Consider the following 11,501-nt stretch of genomic DNA (forward strand, 5'->3'; position numbering starts at 1 on the left):
GAGAGAATGAAAAGCTCACTGCTTTGCTTGGATTCATGTTGAATAAAAGCAAATTCCAAGTGAATAAAAGGAAATGTCTATGAGGTTGCTTACAATGTTTCTGTATGGTAACTAACTCCAAGGACAGTCCTTAAAAGCAGGAACGCACAACCACAAATGTGTTGTACTGCTGAGTGGATGACTCATGATTTTTTTTTGTACTTTATTTCAAAGACCTTGGTGAATTTTGACTTCTTATTCCTTCCATTTCTTCCTGAGAGAAGTGTGTTCTCATGTCTGAGCTCTCACTGACACTCACACAAAAGACTGCTCGGTGTTTTTCATGCACTTTCTTTCTGTTCTCTCTGCCGAATAAAGACAAAATGGATGCTTTATTAAAGATATAAATTATCTTATTTCATTGAAATGCCACATATTGTGTTCACATACAGCTTTACACAAGTAGAGTAGGCAACATTGTACCAAACACATGCAACCAATATTCCTCTTGTAACACTCTTCATTAACTTATACACTTGAGCTCAGTGACACCCATGATTAGCTAGTGTCACTGTAATTGACAGGAGAGTGTGTGTGTGAGAGACCCCTTCCTCCCTGAGAGTAGGGCCAATTTTGCTCTCTTGAGCCCCTTGCCACAGATGGCTATTGCATCATTGGGATTCAAACTAACAATCTCCATAGGATAGGGTGAACACGTTTCTGTTACACCACCAGGGAGCCATTTTCCTGTGACTTATTTTTGGGTCCCACAGGATCCTAGTCTTGATGCACACCTCTGCTATACATCACACACATCCCTCTCAGGATTTGTCAGTTATAGCTCTCCTGCATATTCTGTATAGACAGACACAAAGCTTTTACTGTTAAAGTGAAAGGGGATAAGAGGGAAAAATGTAAAGAGGCAAAAAGGAGAGAACGAGAGCGAGAGAGTTGATTTGCAGTCTCACTAGGATAAATGCTCTTTTCACCATGTTGTTACTACACTTTTACCCCAGAGTAGGAGAGTGGAATGATAGATAAAGATAAAACTATTGGTTACCAGATTGTCGAGTACCCAGAATTCAGGGTCCTTTATGCAAGCATAGGGGATTTTCTCTACATGGAGATTCCCAAACACTGGGACCAAATATTCAGTGTGGAAACTCCATCAGTACCATCAAGAACGTAGGCTCCATATTGAAAGGCTGTGAGTTTCATCCCAACATTGCCGAGCTGCCACTGTTGGGTTCTTGAGAATGACCTCTAACTCCATGACTACTCGCCTATATCCTGTCTTAATTCTAAACTGCTTCAGATAAAAGCAACAACCACTTGGGTGAATGTATAGGACGTTAACTCGATGTTCTTTCCCCCAAGCTTCAGTAATTTAATCTCTCCAGATAATACAGACGTTTCAACACACAGATGTTGAACTAGCAAGTGTATGACATGGAGTTGTTGCCACATGGTTTCTGAGCACCAAAGTCTGTCCTGAGTAACTGGCGAGCTCTTCTTCCTTTTCAGTCACTTGAGAGAGGAAAGCTGTAGATGGTGGAGTCTAAAAAAAACAAAAACAAAAAACCATGGAATTGTTTCCTTCTGTTTATTTTTCTAGTATTTGGACAGCTGCTAAACGTATGCTATCAAGTGTCTGGAACATGATACTCCCACACTGTTTCTTCGAAATCCAATGAAACAAATTATAAGACCCTGGACTTCCAAGAACCACAACTTTATTTCATTTAAACTTGAGTAATACCTACTGTATTCAATTTTAGTGAGGTATTGTATTTGTAATTTTGAGTATTTGTGATGAGAATAATGATCCCCAGTGATGTTGACCCTGTTCCACTCTATTAAAAATGATAGAGAGGGTGGGAACTTCTGAAGAACACTGTGGCTTGGGTAATGTGACATGCATGAGGAAATCATAAATAATAATAATAATAAAAAACAAGCTGAAACAATGACTACCACTGTGTTTATAACCCTCCTGAGGTTAAATGCTCTTGGTCCCAGCATTGAGCCCTAAGGCACTGCTGGATGTTTATATACTGTAAATACTTATTTATTACTGCAAAGTTAAGTATTCTATTGTGTGTGTGTTTGTGTACGCATGTATTTCCCCAATATTCCCCACTTGGATAAGAATATCTGACCACCCACCACCAACACTATCCTATCATACGACAACTACCAACCAGGGAGGATGAAAGTTAATACGTTCTTCCTCCAAGACATGTAAAACCAACCAACCTCGTCTTTTCAAACTGCTGCTCATGGTGCATCACAGGGCAACATGACACTCTCCGAGGTAAGTGCTATCTGCCCTCTTCCACATACGAAATCTCCCAGACACGTGACTGGTTAGTGTCACTGTGATTAAACTTTTTAGTGGCAGATGTCTCTGGTTTCATCAGGATTTGAACTTGCCATCTTTCTATGATAGCGTGAGGTTAGCTGATGGTTTTGTCCTTATGTGTACATTTAGCTGGTCCTATTTGGAAAAAGTTTTATATACAAAAAGTGTAGCTTTTTTATTTACAAAAAAAAAAAGAGCCAAACATTTTCCTTTTGGTTACTGAAGTTAAAGTTAGGGTTACATTATTGCAATAATAATTAGGTCAATAGAATGTTCTCACAAGGATAATACAGTAAAGGTGTGTGCATGTGTGTGTTGGGCAAACAGCTGATTGTAAAGAAGACACACCCTCAGGACTGCAAGTCCCCTCATGTTGCGCTCAATGAGACACGGCAAACAATTACAAATCAGGGACGACTCTGTGTCTGTGTGTGTTAGAGTGTGAAGAAAAGAGAGAATGGAAAATCCCTAAAGGTAATGGGCCTGAACTGATAAAGCTTTGTAGCCTGTGCAATGTGTGCCAGCACTGGTGTGTATGCCCACTCTGGGTTGGCAGAGGGCTGAGTACGCTGTGTGGCACCCCTCAGGCGCTGGCACAGCTCTCAAACTCAATTGGCCCACATTCACTGGGCATATCTTCTGTCTTCTTCCATCAGTGTAATGCTCTCATTGCTGATGTGTAGAGAGGATAAGTGTGTGTGTGTGTGTGTGTGTGGTGGAGAGATTGTAGGCCTGTGATTAAAGGCCTGGAACTGATTTAGATTTGGACTGCTTCAGTTTCAAATGATTTGCAGATTAGATTTTGTCTTGTATTAATATGTTCAAGAGGGTGAGTCGTGTGTTGCATGTTTGCATATGAGTACATAGCCGTGGTGTTATCTGCTATATACACGTCTTGCTCTTCTTCCCTGTCTGTGGTGATGATTACCCCTTTTCCACCAAGACAGTTCCAGGGCTGCTTCAAAACTGGTGCCTAATTTTGAACCAGTTCTTCATGTTTCAACAGCCAAAGATCTGGTTCTTGGCCAGGAAAACTGGTTCCAGAGTGGCATCAACTCTTTTTTGGGCTAGAACCAAGAATCGCTTACATCAGGGGATTGGGGGGGGGGGGGGGGGGGGGGATTATCATGACCAATAAGACCAGCTAAAACTTTGTGACCACCATTTTTAAAGAAACAATGCAAACAGACTTTGTAGTCTGTCACTGGCACTAGCAGTGCTAGCGGGCTGGATTAATGGTGCTAGCAGGGCTGGCTAGCGTGGTGGGCTAACAATGCTAGCGAGGGTGAGCTAGCAGCGCTAGCAGGGTAGGTTAGCATCTGGGAAAGGGAAGATGTATACAGTGACATAATGATGTGGCTCTCTAGCCCATCGAAAAGCAAACCTGTCCTTATAAGGTTCACAATTTGAACCAGGTCTGAATTAGCACTAGCACCAGCTGAGAACTAGCATCTGGTTCGCATTGGTAAAAAGAGTGTTGATAAGGCTCTGTGTCTTTAGGAGGAGGAAATAATAATAATATCTTCCAGCAGCCAGCTCTCAATCAACACCCCTTTGGCTCGCTCTGTTAATTGCTAGTAATTGTGTTTATTTGCTTTTTAAACTCTGTCCTCCTTTCTTTAAGCTATGATGCCTCTTTCTCAAGAAACTCATTAGCAATTAGCCTCTGTTGATAAACATTACACCAACTTGATCCATTGCTCATGAATGGATAAGATAAGATAAGATAAGATAAGATAAGATAAGATAAGATAAGATAAGATAAGATAAGAAGACCTTTATTGTCCCACAATGGGGAAATTTCCTGTTTGCAGCAGCACAGTGTATAGCAGCAGAAGAGGATATATCAAGCCACATAAGTAAAAAAAAAAATTATACCCAAGATAAATACTAAATTAGAGGAATTACGAAGTAGATGAAACACACTTATTGCACACATCAGGTGGTCGTAATTGCAAAAAATAAAACAGAAAACAATGCAACAACTATTATATTACAGTATAATAATATTACAAAGGTATTCTCTGACTTTGCATGAAAAGCTGGAGGTTTCCCCATCTCTGAAAAACACTTTGAAAAAGAAGTGATTGGAAAGCTAGTTTGAAAGTGAGTTGGGCTACTATACCACTGCTTAATGCAGAATTTAATGTATTTTCCATTGTCTAGGCTTCATAACCCAGAAGAGTTAGTCTATCTATCTATATATCTGTATTTATTTATTTATTTATTTATTTATTTATTTATTTATTATTTATTTAGTGATGACTATGACATTGTTCATATTCAAATCTCCTGATGATAGGTTGAACACTTTACTGTTGGCTATCTATATTTCCCTGAAGGATAACTGTAGCTACATTTTTGTTTGAGTAACTTTTTTCATTTTTACTCAAAGTGCCCTAAAATCAAATTTGGTGGGGATTTTTGTACCTGTCTCTTCGTGTTGTGAACACCAGAAAAAAAAAATGTTTTGAAGATATTCTCATTTTAATTTTAAAGCTTGCCACTTCCAAGAAAACTATTAAAAAAAATTTGTTTTTGATGACTCATATCTGTAGCAATCATGTGTTCATCCAATTGCTGGGTTTCAGTTACATGATTTTCTTAGCGGTTTTACCAGAAGTGAAATAGCTGGTGGTCTAAATGGCTGCTGTAGTGCAAACAACTAATGATAACTTATCAGAGTACGCTCATAATCTAGAAGCCACTGCTTGCATTAGATATATTCGGAAGATTGCTATGTGCGATGGAATCGACCCCTACAGTCTGGGAAAGAAGGATTTGCCATACGATCTCGAAAACTACCCTTCAGTCGAGTTCCCCGACATCTCGAACTATCTGGTGTTGCAGACGTCCTTCTACACCACAAAACAGATGAAAGCGTGGAAGAGTATGGAGGCTTACAACTGTTTTGTATGTGGCTGGGTAAAGGACTTCGCTATCAAGTCGCTGATGAATGAATCCTGTATTGTTTTTGCCCTTGAAGGTATGTTTTTAAGCTTTTCGTTTGTGTCTTTACAACGAAGTGCTGCAAGTTGAAGTGTAAACAAACAACAGTTTGCTTGATTCTCACTTGTGTTGGCTCTTATCTCTCAGGTAAATCATCTACAAAGATCATCAGAAACCCCTTTAAAGACCTGGATCTTAGTTAAACAAGACGGAGAAGTGATCACGGCGCATTGTAACTGTACGGCTGGGGAAGAATTTTGTCGCCACCTTCATGCATACGGACTTTGTGAGGAGTAAACAAAGAAACAGCTGGAGACTTTAGCGCTTCATGGCTAAAAAAACATACCATAAACTAACGACACATAGCAAGAAAAGTACTTGGGAAACACTAAGGACATAGCTGAGAGGGAGATACAAACTTTTCACCAAGTGATCACTGCAAACTCTAGCGTGCTTCGACTCGGCTCCCTTCGATTTCAGTGAGAGGTTCAAAAGCCACCTTTCTCAATGTCTTTTTGTGAAATCCTGTGTTCGTTCACCCTTTTTTATTAGTTCACGGGGAACCCTGAAGAAACTTTTATCAGTTTGATGGTTTGATTGATTCAAACAACCTAAAACAACACAACTGTAAGGTGTTTTTCATACGAGCAATGCACCTTCTCTGTACAAACACTTTGTCAGCTGAGCTTTGGTAGACCACCAGCTAAAGTTTTGAATAACTAATGAGGCAGGTGTGACATCACGTGAAATCCAGCAATTAAATGCTCTCTAGAATGTATATGTCCCACCCCCAAGGGTGGGTCATTCTCTACAGTAGCAGGTTGTTAGAGATGAACACTCAGTGCATTTACATGCACATAGAGAAAACTGAATTTCTGCCGTAGCTCGACTGAAATCGAAGTTCTAAATACCATGGAAACACCTTAGTTCGGCTGAAATCGAACCGAACTGGATTTCTCGTAATCGAGCTACGCGACCTAGATTATGCGATTGTAGCCGAGCTACTTAGTGCATGTATACCCTATCGAGCTACGTAGTCGAGCTACTTACTTCAGCACTGCCCCTTCCGGAAGTGATGAGTGACAAGACCACAAGCGGGAAACACAACAGCCTCGGTCGGCATGACAGCAGTAGTAGAAACATGCACTTCTGGAGCAATGAGGAGATAGAGTTCATGCTCATTCAGCTTAAGGAGTTGAAAAAAAATATATATATATATATATATGTGTGTGTGTGTGTGTGTATATATATATATATATATATATGTAATATATCTCGATGTTGCTGTCCTCATCGTCGTTCTTCTTGTGAACACGGAACTGATAACTTTGTTTATACTCTTGAATAGCTCTTCTTCATGACGACAACCGGAAGTGTACCAACACGATGGGGCGTGTAGCGCCACCTGTGGCTCGGGTGCACAATGTACCTCACACAATAGCTCGATTTCCTTGTGTGCATGTAGGATTGGATTTCTCTGGTACCCCTGCTGGGACCCTTAGCTCAATTACCGACAGTAGCTCGATTTGGATGTGCATGTAAACGCACTGACTGATTGTTGTGCGTTTTTGGCTGCGCATCTGCCAGTACACTAAACCCTTCACCCTTCTCCATATTTATCTAGTTTGCTAAACTTCTATCAGATGTGTTTAGATTTGATGGGGATGTGGCATATCTCTAATATCAGCTGTTGTGTAAATCAGTTCAAATCAAAGTATCTTGCCCAATTCTGCATTTGTATCAATCTCCACTGTGCAACATGAGGAACAGTTCTGGAAAATGATTTCAAAAGAGTGAGAACACAGACACCGAGGTTGTGACGGAGGAGGAATATAATGCATGTCGCACTGCCATTTTTAGTCTATGCTACAGTTAGCATGGTGTATTCCATCATCTCTGTGCAGTGAGTGATGATGAATTCCTGACGTCCTGAAGGGCTCTTATTTCTGTGCATTGATTGATGTGATAGAAATGTGTATATGTGTATCCATGAGCAGTACATCATTACTGATGGCTATTCCAGGAATATATTTGCACCAGGGTCTCATTCTTCTCTGAGATTTATTTATTTATTTAAGGAAGCCACCATTATGGATAGCAAAAGTGTTAATTGCTGGATTTCACGTGATGTCACATCCGCCTCATTAGTTATTCAAAACTTTAGCTGGTGGTCTACCAAAGCTCAGCTGACAAAGTGTTTGTACAGAGAAGGTGCATTGCTCACATGAAAAACACCTTACGCTTGTGTTGTTTTAGGTTGTTTGAATCGATCAAACCGTCAAACTGACAAAAGTTTCTTCAGGGTTCCCCGTGAACTTAGGCGGGGAAGTCATGGCCTAATAGTTAGAGAAACAGCTTTGGGACCAAAAGGTTGCTGGTTCGATTCCCCAGACTAGCAGGATTGACTTAAGTGCCCTTGAGCAAGGCACCTAACCCCCAACCGCTCCGGCAAGAGTGGTGGCGTACCTTGTGTCTGATTAGCCAAAGAAAAACTGATGATGTGATCATCAGTTCAGGCATTGAACCTGACCAACTGAACTAATAAAAAAAGGGTGAACGAACACAGGATTTCACAAAAAGACATTGAGAGAGGTGGCTTTTAAACCTCTCACTAAAATCAAAGGGAGCCAAGTCGAAGCACGCTAGAGTTTGCAGTGATCACTTGGTGAAAAGTTTGTATCTCCCTCTCAGCTATGTCCTTAGTGTTTCCCAAGTACTTTTCTTGCTATGTGTCATTATTTTATGGTACTTTTTTTAATCACAAAGTGCTAAAGTCCCCAGTTGTTTCTTTGTTTACTCCTCACAAAGTCCATATACATGAAGGTTGCGATAAAATTCTTCCCCAGCCGTACAGTTACAATGCGCCGTGATCACTTCTCCGTCTTATTTAACTAAGATCCAGGTCTTTAAAGGGGTTTCTGATGATCTTTGTGAATGATTTACCTGAGAGATAAGAGCGAACACAAGTGAGAATCAAGCAAACTTGTTTCTTTACACTTCAACTTGCAGTGCTTCATTGTAAAGACATGAACGAAAAGCTTAAAAAAACCATACTTACACGGGCAAAAACAATACAGGATTCATTCATCAGCGACTTGATCCCGAGGTCCTTTACCCAGCCACATACAAAACAGTTGTAAGCCTCCATACTCTTCCACGCTTTCATCTGTTTTGCGGTGTAGAAGGATGTCTGCAACAACAGATAGTTCGAGATGTCGGGGAACTCGACTGAAGGGTAGTTTTCGAGATCGTATGACAAATCCTTCTTTCCCAGACTGTAGGAGTCAATTCCATTGCACATAGCAATCTTCTGAATATATCTAAAGCGAGCAGTGGCTTCTAGATTATGAGCATACTCTGATAACTTATCGCTAGTTGTTTGCACTACGGCAGCCGTTTAGACCACCAGCTATTTCACTTTCGGTAAAACCACTAAGAAAAGTCACGTGACTTAAACCCAGCAATAGCCGATTAAAGCCTAACAAGTTGGGAATGGAAATGAACAGTTGATATGAACAACTTAAATCCTTCACTAAATTCCTGTAGAGTTGCAAAGACACCGTGTTGCATGATGACATAAGATTACTGTGTCATATGACTGACATTAGGCAATCATAAGCCTTGCATGGCAGATGCGAGTTTTTATTGATTATTTCCAACCGTATAGCTGTGTCATGTTGCCATTACCATCATATCTGTCATAATATTTGATGTCACATGCTACTTTTTCTGATAGTGCTCTATTAGCATCACATGTACTATGATAGATGTTATGACATGTACTTAGTGACAAACATTACAACGTCTGAAAGCCTGAACTGTTTCTTACCAGCATTTAATAATGGGATGCTTTGTTTCATTATAAATAAATTAGCCATAAGCTCAGTTTTATTGCTTTTATAGTGATGTGTCAGAGAGCATTCTCTTGCCCTGATCATGTCTTGTCACGTTCAGTGAAAGCATTTTAATGTATTGTATTATTTCATTCTTGTTCATTCTATGTTTCTTTCTTTTTATACTTGCCAACATGAACAATTTTTCATTTATTTTTGATTGACATAATTTTTTTTAATCATTTTATAGCTACATTTAGTGTACATGCTAGCAGGTGGACTGTATACAGTATGTTATATTGATGTGTGTGTGTGTGTGTATAGATGGTGCCCTGTGATGTTCCATTCAGGGTGTCCCCCTGCCTCATAACCAGCGTACCCAGGATAGGCTCCGGATTCAGCACAACCCTGACCAGGATAAAGTGGAGATGAATGGACGAGTACCAGATCATGTCCGTGAATCTGCTTTCTTTCCTGTCCCCTCTCTCTTTCCCTCCAAAACCAAACAAGAGCAGAAGTGACGCAAAAGAGGACCAGAGGAAAAAAAATTCAATAACAAAGACTAAAATTGCTCCCATTTCCACGTTCTTGTTCGTGCGGCTCCATCGTAGTTGTGATTAAGGATGGATTAGCATGAGAATGAAATTGAGCTCGGTATGCATGCCTAGGGAGTGTGTAGAGGGGGGATGGGGGGTATTTAGTCTCTATTCAGGGTTTAACAAAAGGCAGCTTTAGCCTGGCCTTGATTAAGCAGCAGGGAGGCCTTGCCTGGAGAACTGAGAGAGTGATCGTTTGGCCTCCAATGTTCTCACTAGAGAGAAGGGGAATTGGGACGCGCCTATGAGGGGAACGGGGAAGAGAAAGGTATGTAGAGGCCTTCGGAGAGAAAGGCTCTGATTTTCACTTGTGGTTTGACTGTTTTTTTTTTTTTCTTTCCCACATCTGATCAGGCAGATTGGACATAATACTGGAAATGTGCTCTAGTGTCATCAGTGATTATTTAGAATGTGTGTGTTCAGGTAAAGGTACTGAATGTCACGTCATCTGGTCTGATGCATACCATCAGGTCATCTGTGTGTGTGTGTGTGTGTGTGTGTGTGTGTGTGTGTGTGTGTGTGTGTGTGTGTGTGTGTGTTTATCTCTTTGTCCCTACACTGTTAATCTGCCTAATCTCAATAAGGAATTAGCTGAAGCTTCTGAGCCACACTTTAATCAGATTTTGTCCGTTAAAGTTGTGTGTGTTTAGTTGTAATTGCGTCAGGATTAGAAAGCTTGAGGACACTTGAGAAGTTGTGGCTAGAGTGTGTGTGTGTGTGTGCGTTCATCTCATCTCTCATCTCATTATCTCTAGCCGCTTTATCCTTCTACAGGGTCGCAGGCAAGCTGGAGCCTATCCCAGCTGACTATGGGCGAAAGGCGGGGTACACCCTGGACAAGTCGCCAGGTCATCACAGGGCGTGTGTGCGTTCATGTGTTCATGAAATTCACGCAGCCCTGTTGCAGCTTACTGTCTACAGGAGTAAACTAAAAACCAGATTAACCTATATATCTACTGTATCTGACTAAAACTAATCATATAACTGATATTTAAGACTTGAAAATGTACTCACTCACGCACTGTTCAGATTTTCACTTTAAATTAGCTTGAGGTTGAATTCATACCATGTATTCAATGGAAATGTACCAATTTTACCTAAGGAACATGTATGCTAAGCTAGGCAGCTAGCTAACTTGGCTATTACTAGTAATGAACAATATCGGTTTGGTTATTATGATATGGTTCGAAGAGGTATGTGTGCTTTGTGTAAACAGATCAAAGAGAAAATCACATTCATGTCTATTTGTGTCAAATGAGAGTTCAATGATTCGTGGTTATCTAGCTGGTTAGACGCTAGCATCTTTGCACTATTGTGCAGTAGCAGTGGGTAAAAAGCTGAAACCACTCTGTCAGCCATTTTATGAAATAAATATCTGCTCTGGTTTGAGGTTAGGGGAAGATGTTGGGTTGGAACGGCAGCCTCCTTGCATTCTGTATGATGAAAGTAGCTCCGTGTTCAGTGGTACTTTAAGGATAGTAGTGCGCTCCAATTAAGAACTACTGCCTGCTAATTTGTGTTCAGCCTCATGAGTGTAATCTCTTCAAGCTGCTGGCTGTAGCATTCAAAGCAATTTCATTCTCTTCATGTTCGTGCTAAAAATAAAGATGTAAAAATCCAATTTCTCTGGAGCTTTTTTTTTAAATAGTGATTTTATTCAAAGTCCTGTGCTCTTCCTCCCTGCTTTTATGACTACATCATTTATCAGTGACCCACTTCGTCCATAAACTCCTTCACACACAGGAAGTAAATGTGCGATCATATACAAGTACTTATGCTTAG

General features: G+C 40.4%; 1 long non-coding RNA gene across 1 annotated transcript in view; it reads left to right on the forward strand.

The window, feature by feature from the left end:
* LOC132874929 (uncharacterized) overlaps positions 1-9,801 on the forward strand; it is a 32,815-nt gene extending 23,014 nt beyond the window's left edge. Inside the window, exons 3-4 of the long non-coding RNA XR_009651730.1 lie at positions 2,129-2,293; positions 9,448-9,801. This is a non-coding gene — a long non-coding RNA (uncharacterized LOC132874929). The remainder of the gene's footprint in view (positions 1-2,128; positions 2,294-9,447) is intronic.
* The last annotated feature ends 1,700 nt before the right edge of the window (positions 9,802-11,501 follow it).

Source organism: Neoarius graeffei, chromosome 27, assembly GCF_027579695.1.
Source record: "Neoarius graeffei isolate fNeoGra1 chromosome 27, fNeoGra1.pri, whole genome shotgun sequence".
NCBI classification, from domain to species: domain Eukaryota; kingdom Metazoa; phylum Chordata; class Actinopteri; order Siluriformes; family Ariidae; genus Neoarius; species Neoarius graeffei.